The 10,721-nt window shown below is 55.9% G+C and overlaps 1 non-coding gene across 1 annotated transcript; it reads right to left on the reverse strand.

Moving 5' to 3' along the window:
* Positions 1 to 9,538: 9,538 nt before the first annotated feature.
* On the reverse strand, positions 9,539 to 9,610 carry TRNAQ-CUG. Its single transcript has one exon. It is a non-coding gene; the product is annotated as a tRNA-Gln (tRNA).
* Between the last annotated feature and the right edge of the window lie 1,111 nt (positions 9,611 to 10,721).

The following is a 10,721-nucleotide window of genomic DNA, read 5'->3' on the forward strand; positions in this document are numbered from 1 at the left end:
GATCTCACACCAAATGCTCATTGTGGCTGCCAGAATCTGTGGGCAGCTCATTTAGTTTCCACCCAGGATTGAGTCCTGCTTCGTGCACCGTGTGTGAGAATGAAAATCCTAAACCGCCCTTTGAAATAACGAAAGCAGCAGGACATGTTATTGTCCCTGTCCCAAAGCAGACAGACCAATGGAGAAATGCCATTGACTCCAGGCAATACTCCACTGCCATTTTACCTTTTCACTTTGCTAAACTCCTCCCAACTTTGAGGGCTCCCAGAACCTGATATTGAGCTTGAGCTGAGATGTCTACAGTGCAAATTTACCACCCCATGGCCCTAGCCTGGGAGCCTGCACTGGCACGGGACAGCCCTGGGTGTTTCATTGCAGTGTGGACATAGCCTAGCATTATGTCTACACTGCCATTAACACACCCAAGTCACTATTCTCAAACCCTGGGTCAGTTGATTCAGGCTTGTGGGGCTTGTGCTGCAGGGTTATAAAATTACAGTGTAGACACTTGGGCTTCAGCCCAGCCTCCAAGACCCCACGAGGGGTGAGGGTCTCCGAGCCTGGGCTCCAGTCTGAGCCCCAGGAGCCCAAATCAGATCATCCAGGCCAGCCGGGCCACAGGGATTTTATCACAGTATAGATGCCCTCTCAGGGTATGTCTACACTGCAATGTAAGCCCAGGGTTAGCAGAGTCATGTCAGCAGCCCCAACACATAAACATAAGCCAGAGGAAAGACCCACCCCAAATAAGCTAGGCAGTGTCCTTCTCCCTACGGTTCATAAGTCCAGCAACCAAAAGTCCTTTAACATGAGCCATCCCCTCTCCCACCCCACTCACAGCTGTTGTCCTTAGTCAGTGCAAGCCCAGAGGTGCCTCTGTAGAGTTCACCTGCCTGCCTGGGTGGAAAAGGGGGAAAATAAGAAGGCACCATACTCACTGTGTTGTCTAGGGACTCACTCATCCCTCCACTGCCACCCTGTCCTAACATTGATCTAACCCCTAAATTTTAGTATTGGGACCCAGTCCCCAGCCTCACTCCCAACCAGAGCCTGCTCCTCTTCACCCTTCTCCTCTGTCCCAACCCACAGCCCCTCCTATTCCCAGTGCCCCTCAATCCCAACCCACAGGCCCCTTCTATTCCCAGTGCCCCTCAATCCCAATCCACAGGCCCCCCGCTCCTCACGCTGCTCCTCAATCCCAACCCACAGCTCCCTCCTTCCCTCCAGCAGCAGGTGCTTCAGACCCCCTCAGGAAGATTTTCTTGCAAGATTTTGTGTATGAGTCTGCATGTGGATTTACAGTATGTTGGAAATAGGTTGGGTTGCTTGCCGAAATGATCACTTGTGGCTGGTGTTGCATTCCCAGTCTCCATGTTATTGGGGCAGGAGAAACAAAGGGTTGTTATCCTCGATGTGTGAACCAGGGACTCAACCCTGGGTGGAAACTAAATGAGCTGCCCACAGATTCTGGCAGCCACAATGAGCATTTGGTGCAGAGCCCAAACCTGCCTCTGTCCCAGAGGAGGGGGTCATCCACGAGGGCTTGGCCCACTGACCTATCAGCTCTTAAATCCCAAACTTTCAGTAATTCTATTATCAGTGCCTGTGAGTGTAATTTAAACCATAAGAAAAACCACACTGGGCTAGACCAAAGGTCCATCTAGCTCTGTATTTTGTCTTCTGACAGTAGCCAATACCAGGTGCTCTCAAAACATCTCAACAAGGCACCACTGGGAGTTGAACCCAGGATCTCTTGTTTACAAAACAGGTACTTTAACCAGCTAAACCATAGAGCCTGCCTGTGACTAAGGTACAGTGTCTGCTCACACCTGACTCCCTGGGCCCCACCTGGCCCCACAAAGCAGAGGAGCAGGTGAGGTTTTCCTTGCAAGCTGTGTGTGTGTGAATCTTTGGCCAGATCTGCACTACAAAGTTATTTCAGCAGAATTATATTGCTCTGGTGTGTGAAAAACACACAACGCTCCCTCGGTCAGCAGCTTTTGGCTGGTGTACACACTGCAATGCCACGTTTGGCGACAAAACTGCCCTGTTTTGGTGGCAAAATAAAACCACTTCAATGAGAACAGTAGAGCTTTTTGCAGCAAACTTAAAGTGACAGAGTGTCAGTGTAGACACTGCTGTTCATTATATCACCATAACTGGCCTCTGCCAGTATCCCACAATACCCTGTGTGAACTCGCCTGTCCTGCAGTCCTGCTACAGAGCCATGGGCCTCTCCCCTTTCATAGCTCCAGGAAGTTCTGACAGCTGAGCCTGCTGCTCTGCTCCAGCAGCCAGGAGCAAATCACTGCTGTGGATGCTGCTCTCTCCCACCCTGCGAACACAGATCAGGGTGGTGGGAACTTCCTTGAATGGGGGAGCACCGGCATCTGAACTATGACACCCCCAGGACACCCCTTCCCTCGAGGAGGCTTTTACCGTCTAAACAGGGACTTCTGTTTTCTAGTAAAATCACTAAAAGGGAAGGAGAAAACTCGAAAGAGGTTCCTCCTGGCGCTCACGTCCGTGAACCCCAATACTCCCCCAGTCCTCAAAGAGAGACCTGGAGAAGGAGACTTGCTGAAGCAAAGCCACAGGGTCTCTGAGGTTTCCCTGGCCCCTCGCCCCTGTCCTGCCTGGCTGATGTCAGCATCTCTCTGTGAGGTCACCACCTCCCCACCACCTTTGACCAATAGTCTGAGGTCCTGCAAAAGGCCTTTGTGATGTCACTGCCTGTCACGGACTCACAGATCGTGCCCACTCTTGGCCCCGTGAGGTCCGTGGGGGGTGCCCCTTTCAGTGCGACAGCCCTTCTCGGGGGTCCACTCTCTCTCGGGGTCAGGCCCCTCCACCTCCTGGAGCTGCCCCTCTCTGAGCCTTAGCACGTCTGTCTCTCGCCGTGGGCCCCCTCAGGGAGTCCACGTGCTCTGGACCCCCTGGACCTCCTCACCCCCAAAGGGGTTGATGCCCCCTGTTCTCTAGCCCAGAGCGACTCTCAGCTAGCGTAAAACAGGAGGGTTTATTGAGAGTTGAACACAGCACAGGAAACTCTCAGGGCCTCAGGCCTGGCCTCTCACAATAACAGCACATCCCAGTCCCCCTGCAGCCAGGTGGGCTCTGCCTGCTTCCCCTCGCCAGCCCCAAGCCCCCCGCTTCCCAGCTAGGCCTCCGATATCTCCGGCCCCAAGCCCCACCGCTGTCCATTGTCTTTTCTCCAGGTAAACAGGGTTGCCTGGGCCTCCTCTCCTCTCCGCCCTCCTCTGGCTGGAACAGGTTGGTCACGGGGTCCTCTCCCCGCAGCCCATTGTCCTCCCACTGGCCAGAACCGCCTGTGACTCCTGAGCTGGGTCTCCGGGTCACCAGGTCACCAGTCGCTGGGGTCTCCATCCTCCAGGCCATCAGCCGGGTCCCAAGTCCCTCTCCGGTCTTCTGTAGCAACAAACTCCCTTTCCCCTCACCTCGTTAAACCAGTAACACCTGGGAACACTGAGTCCCACTCCCTGTGCATGCAAACCACTGGAAAACACAGCAAACCCTAAGAAAATCCCCCACTTCGTCACAGAGCCCAGCACCTCTCCTCCTCTGGGCACCTAGAGCAGAGGCGGCTGGTGCTGATGGCTCCAAGGGAAGGCTTAAAAGCCACAGAACAATTGAGGTCAGGGCTAGAGGAGGGCAGGACCATGCCTAGGTGTGGCCTTCAGACAGGCACAAAAGCACCCAGCCAGGCTGCTCCCTGCCATGCCAAACACCCACTGAAGGCCACCCGCAGACAAGCATGCGAGGCGGCTGCTGATGCTCTGTGGCCATTATCGAAGACGGTAGGAAAGCAGGGCCAGCCCCCCTGGTGGGGCCTCTTACCGTTCCCACTCAAGGTGCTCGCTTTTGCCGTGGGGCAGGAGATTTTACCCCAAGAGGCTTTTCCCCAGCTGGCGAGAAGCAGAGAAACACCCAGGCTCCCAAGGCGCTATGTAGCAACCCCCCTCAAGCACAGGGACAGATGCACATTTGGAAGAGGGAAACTGCTCTACACCCTAGCCCGGGCAGCCGCCCATTTTCTTTGGCAAGTCAGGAATGGCAAAGGCGAGACTGGAAGCACCTGTGGCTCATGCCCCAGCCTTTGTGACGCCCACCCCCCAACTCCTTCCCGGGGCTCTAGCTGAAGCCAGAGCATTGGCCTGAGCAGCCAAGAAGAGGTTCAGGCCCTGAAGGGAGCAGGACTTTCAGCACAAAGGTAAAACCAGACAAGCACAACCACGAAGGGACTCAAACCCTCAATTGTCTAATCTAAGGTCAGACGCCTTATCCATTAGGCCACATGGTAAAAGTCCCTCTAGGTACTTCTTTGGAAAAGGCAGACACTGATGCGTCCGACGAAGTGGGGATTCCCCCACGAAAGCTCATGCTCCAGTACGTCTGTTAGTCTATAAGGTGCCACAGGACTCTTTGCTGCTTTTGCAGACACTGTGTTTCTCAGGTCAGCTACTGAGGGGGGCCGAGACTCTCTGGGCACAAGAAGTGGAGTTCCCAGCGACACGTGAGACTTAATTGTCTGGAGCCAGGTGCAGGGCTTTGGCAGGGAGGCTCGGGCATGGGGGCTGGGGTGCAGCGGATGGACCGGCTGTCTAGGTGGGGAGATTTAGTCTCACCGAGGAGGAATCCTGATGATAGGCAGTGGCCAGGGCCGGTGCAACCACTAGGCGAACTAGTCGGCCGTCCAGGGTGCCAAGTGGTTGGGGGCACCAAAAATCGCACTCAGGGGAGGCAGTGGAGTGGAGGTGAGCTGGGGCAGGGGTCTGGGAGGTTTGGGGGGAGGGCTGCCTGCAGCAAGCAATGGCGGGGGGCGTGCAGGGGAACCATTCCCTGTCCCAGCTCACCTCTGCTCCGTCTTCTGCCCTGAGCACGCCGCCCCCGCTCTAATTCTCCTCCCCTTCCAGGCTTGCGGCACTAAACAGCTGATTGGCACCGCAAGCCTGGGAGGCGGGAGAAGTGGAGCGGTGCCGGCGAGCTCAGGGGAGAAGGCGGAGTGGAGGTGAGCTGGGGTGGGGAGCTGCTGCAGGGGGGCTGCCCGGCTCTTCCCCATGGCCCCAGCCCCGCCCCCCTCCCTGCACTCCCTGCATGGTAAGTGGAGTGACCCAGCCCCAGCCTGGTCCACTTCCCTGGCTCCCAGCCACGCCGCCGGCGAGTGCTGTGGGGCGGTTCCCCCTCCTCAAGCTTGAGAGCCAGGGGAGCAGAGCAGGCTGGAGCCCCAGGCCTCCGTGGGGGCAAGCAGAGGGGGGGCTGGTCCCAGGCCTCCGTGGGGGATGGGGGGCTGGCTACCTCCTGCGGGAAGTGGAGTTACCCGGCCCCAGCCTGCTCTGCTCCCCTGGCTCTCAGGCTTGTGTTGGTGTTGGCTAGATTTGTGCGGGTGTTTGTGTATATTAGCAATTGTGTGTGTGTGTGTCAGGATTCATGCATGTGTCTGTGTATGTTTGCAATTGTGTGTGTGTGTATGCGCTCTGCCGCCCTCTGCCGGCACGACAACTATTTCTCTGTATGTCGCAGCCCCCATACCATCGACCCCAGTGGAGATTTCCCCATCTTACAAGGGCTGGCTGGCCTGATCCTTCTCCCCTCTGCAGAATGTGGCGGGGGCTGCAGCTCTCCCCCTGTGGGGCAGGAGTGCCACGGTGTGGGGTGCTGGTCTCCAATGCACCAGGAGAGTAGCTCAGTTGAGGCAGGGCAGGGCGTGTGGTGTCCGTTCTGCGTTGCCTGGTGCTGGGCCATTGCACAATCCCCAGCCACGCTGCACAGCGCACCCCAAGAGGGGACAAGGGGTCCAAGCACATGATCCTGCATGAGGGGATCATTCTCATTGGTAGCCATCCAGTGGCAGTGAGTTCCGCAGGCCTTGGCACATGCTGTGTGGGGCAGGAGGTCCTTGTATTGGGAGCTGTGGGAGTGAACTGCGTGCAGTTGTATCTCTGAGCACGATTGTGAATATTATGGTGTGGGGGGGGTGATTGTGAGTGTGGCTGGGAGCGGTGATTGTTGCTCTCTTTGGGGGTTGGGCTAGCATGTCCCTCTGGGTGTGTGGTGTCTGAGTGTTCTTGCGATTGTGTGAGTCTCTTTGTGCGTCAGAGTGTGTGTATGTGTGTGTGTGTGTGTGACTTGCTGCAGAATACAAAATCCTGCAAAGCCATTTCCTAGTGGTTAGCCCAGCAACACACTGATACAAACAGTGTCACAGATGCACACACACACAGAGTAGGGCTCAGCCCCACCAGCAGGGGCAGCAGGGACACACACGTCTCTCCTGGGCCAGCTTGGACAATTTCCCATCACGACCCGGCACAGTGCTGGTGCCCCCACACGGGGTTGGGCAGTGACTGGGCAGGGGGGGCAGATGTGCCGGATCTGTAAAAGCAGCAAAGAGTCCTGTGGCTCCTTATAGAATCCGTGTTGGAGCATGAGCTTTCGTGGGTGAATCCCCACTTCGTCGGATGGATTCAGAAGGAAGCACTTTGGGAAAATCAGTCAAGGCCCTTAGCTGAGCTGAGACACAGACCCCTGCACCACCCTGGGAGGGGAGTGGGGTTGAGTGGTCAGAGCAGCGAGGGGGCTGGGCACCAGGACCCTGGGTTCTATCCCTGGCTCTGGGGGTGGACTGAACTGGGATCCAGGACTCCTGGGTTCCATAGGGGAAACTGTTTTTCCCTGTGCTTCCCTCCCTAGTGATCCCAGCCCAGCCCCCTAGTGGAGACTGAGCACAAGTGGGGGGAGTTGTTCTCCCACTTTGGACTTATGATTCAAACCCCTCCCCCAGGGGCTGTGATATCAAGAAATCTGCCCCCCACCCCCAACACAGAGAAAACTGGTGGGATTCTGTCCACACGCAGAGAATTTTCTCCGCCGGGCTCCTTCGGTTCATCTCGCTGCTCCCCGTCCTGCCGCCAGACACTGCTCATCTGCATAGCCCTGCCCATGGACACGTGACACCTTCTGTCCTGCTGGTTTCAAGTGAGTGAGTTGCCCTCGGGGAGTGAGCAGGTCCCAGCACGTCACAGCCCCAGCCAGGGCCGGCTCCAGGTACCAGCTCAGCAAGCAGGTGCTTGGGGCAGCCCAGGGGAAGGGGCGGCATGTCGGAGTCTTTGGCAGCAATTCGGCAGCGGGTCCCTCGGTCCCTCTTGGAGGGAGGACCTGCCACTGAATTGCTGCTGAAGAAGAAAGTGGTGCAGTGGAGCTGCCGCCGATTGTGATCACAGATTTTTTTCCTGCCGCTTGGGCGGCAAAACCCTGGGCCGGCCCTGGCCCCAGCACACGGCACAGCCCCAGCACACGTCATAGCACGTCACAGCCTGGGGCAGGGAGATATTGGGGAAGGGGATGAGGGGAGAGACCCAGCCCCATAGACCCATAGGGGCAGCGGGATATGGGGAGGCAGGAGAGGGGATGGCGGGGGAGAGACCCATCTCCATAGACCCCCAGAGGCAGGAACTGAGGGGAGAAGGGGGGAGGGAGGGATCCAGCCCTATAGACCTGTAGGGGCAGGGAGATATTGGGGGCAGGAGGGGAGAAGGGGGGTTGGCAGAGACCCAGCCCGGAGTGCAGGGGAAATGGGGTGGTTTGGAAGGAACTGGGGAGGAGAAGAGACACATGGCAGGACAGGGAAACCGACTCACTCCGAATACATGCAGAGCAGGGCGGAGGCAGATCATGCTGGTCCCAGGGTAATTTTGGGGGGTTCTGATTCCCCACTCAGCTGGGGGGCTCACCTCTGGGCTGAGGAGGATGCAGGGGCTGTGTGTGTGTGTCAGGCTGGGGGAGCTGCCTGGGCAGAGGTGCTGGAACTGGGGATGCTGAGCCACGTAAATTATCCCGATCTAAACGCCGTTGTAGAGAACACTATGTTGGCACACCGCTTCCTGGCAGCCAGAGACTGTGCTTTCTACACCTGCTCCTGTGGATGTGACCTCTCTCCTGATTGCTAAGGAAAGGAACCTTTCCAGGAAATGGCCACAGCTTCTGGGAATCCACATGTGGCTGTGAACAGAATTTGGCTCCTGGAACACAAGGCAACTTAAAAGCTGAGCACGCAGACAGGGGCTTGAACCCTGGCCCCTCAGATTAAAAGCCTGATGCTCTACCACCTGAGCTACCTGGGCTTGTTAAGAGCATCTTTACCGTTCACCACAGGAGTGAGCAGGCAGGCAAAAGAGAGGCAAAAGAAAGTCCCCAGAACTCCTCCTCTTTCTGCACAGCCACTGCCTGTCAGCAGGATTCCTCCTCCTCCTCCCTCCTGTGCCTCAGTGCGACTAAATCTCCACAGCTAGACAGCCGGTCCGTCCGCTGCACCCCAATCCCCCATGCCTGAGCCTCCCTGTCAAAGCCCTGCACCTGGCCCCGTATAATTAAGTCTCACATCTCACTGGGAACTCGACTTCTTGTGCCAGAGAGTCTCGCCCCCCCTCAATAGGTGACCCAAGAAACACAGTGTCCACCTTTTCCAAAGAAGTGCATGAACTAGGCGCCCGCATGGCTTAACGGATAAGGTGTCTGACTTTGAATCAAGAACTTGAGGGGTCAAGTCCCTTTGTGGTTGTGTTGATGCAGTTTTACCTTCGTGCTGAAAGTACTGCTCCTTTCAAATCTGGAACCTCTTCTTGGCTGCTCAGGCCAATGCTCTGCCTTCACCTAGAGCCCCGGGAAGGAGTTGGGGGTTGGATGTCACAAAGGCTGGGGCATGAGCCCCAGGTGCTTCCAGTCTAGCCTTTGCTATTCCTGAATTCCCAAAGGAAATGGACGGCTGCCCGGGCTAGCGTGTGGAGCAGTTTCCCTCTGTCCCTGTGCTTGAGGGGGGTTGCTACATAGCGCCTTGGGAGCCTGGATGTTTCTCTGCTTCTCACCAGCTGGAGAAAAGCCTCTTGGGATAACATCTCCTGCCCCACTGCAAAAGTGAGCATGGAGTATGGGAACGGTAAGAGGCCCCACCAGGGGGGCTGGCCCTGCTTTCCTACCGTCTACTGATGTTGGACACAGAGCATCAGCAGCCACCCCGCATGGTGGTCTGCGGGTGGCCTTCAGTGGGGGTTTGGCATGGCAGGGAGCAGGCTGGCCGGGAGTCTTGTTGCCTGTCTGCTGGCCACACATAGGCATGGTCCTGTCCTCGTCTAGCCCCGCCCTCAGTCGCTCTGTGGCTTATAAGCCTTCCCTCAGAGCTGTCAGCACCAGCCGCCTCTGCTCTAGGTGCCCAGAGGAGGAGAGGTGTGCTGGGCTTCAGCCTGGGACTCTGCCTCCCTCCTGCCTATCAAGCCTGGCCCTGGCACTGCTTTCTTCAAGTGCCATGTGAGCAAGAGGAAAAGTGTGGCTACAAGCACCAGACTTGTGGGCATCAGGTGAAGCAGTGAGAATCCCAACCACTAGAGCCACTTCTAAACCCCCACCAAAGACCTGGCTCTGGTGGGGAAAAGGAGTTAACCAGCAGGAGGGAAATGACCCACTTTTGTATAGCTGGAGACAGGAAAGCACTTTGAGCACCAGATCTTTACCACCAGCTAACACAAGGTCCCACTGAGATTTGAACTCAGATTGCAGGATTCAGAGTCCTGAGTGCTGCCCTTTACACCATGGGACCAGCTTGTACTGCTCTCTCGGGACATTGGTGACTCTCACAGGGCTGGCTTGTGTAAGGGACTGTTGGCCCTTTACTAAAACTTAGTGGGGTTTGGTTGGCTAGTTCCCAGTCCCAATAGAAGGGGGAAGGGCCAATGGGAAATCAGGACCCTGAGACTGACAGGCCCCTGGGGCAATGGTCACCAACGGGTAGGGAACAACTAACGGGTAGGGAACAAGTGAGAATTTGTTAATGGAGAAAAATTCCTGGTGAAAATTGGCAAAGCTGTGCAGATTTTGAAAAGTTCCAGTGAATTTACACATGAAGATACAAACAGAGAGACAAACACGCACACAGAGAATGAGAAAATCACACACTGCACAGGCCCACACAGACATAAAAACCAAACCCACACAGCACACAGAGCCATATACACAAAAAGGAAAACCTCACAAAATATAGAAAGAACAAATCCACACCAAAAATACAGCAAAAGCCCACAACAGGAAACACAAAACCCACATATCAAAAGAATACAAAGCAAAAAACAATATTAATGCAAAAATCATACACACATCCATGCACACAGAACTATGCAAGACATCCACCAAAATCACACAGGACCCACATGCACATCAACGTGACAGATGAAAACCACACCAGCATACAGCAAGCCAGGCAGGGTTTGAGTCTCACAGTGAAGAGGGTGAGCACACAGGTGGTTTGGGGAGCAAAGACTGAGGGGGAGTCAGGGGCAGTGCTCTGGGTTCTGCCTGACCCCTCCTGACACAGGCAGCTGGTGGAGGGCAGAGCCTGGTAGATCTGTGGAATCTGCCCTGCTCTCTGTAAAGCAAGGGGACCTCAGTGTCTTCTGAGCAGGAATTGTATTTTCTGTAGAGCAAACTGATTGGCAGAAGCCATTTGCTTAAAGGAAACTAGGGCTGCAGGTGAGGTTTGAACTCACAACCTCAGCATCACTCCACTCAGCTCTGCTCTGTAAGTACTGGGCACTAACCCATTGCACCACTGGGCCCTGCTTTCAGGAGCTTGTCTCCATGTTTCATGGCTGGATTAGAGGAGTGGGGGGGTTGCATTAGCTAATACAAATCCATATGAAAGGCTGCAGAATGGC

This window comes from Mauremys reevesii, linkage group 17 (assembly GCF_016161935.1).
Source record: "Mauremys reevesii isolate NIE-2019 linkage group 17, ASM1616193v1, whole genome shotgun sequence".
In the NCBI taxonomy this organism is placed as follows: Eukaryota; Metazoa; Chordata; order Testudines; family Geoemydidae; genus Mauremys; species Mauremys reevesii.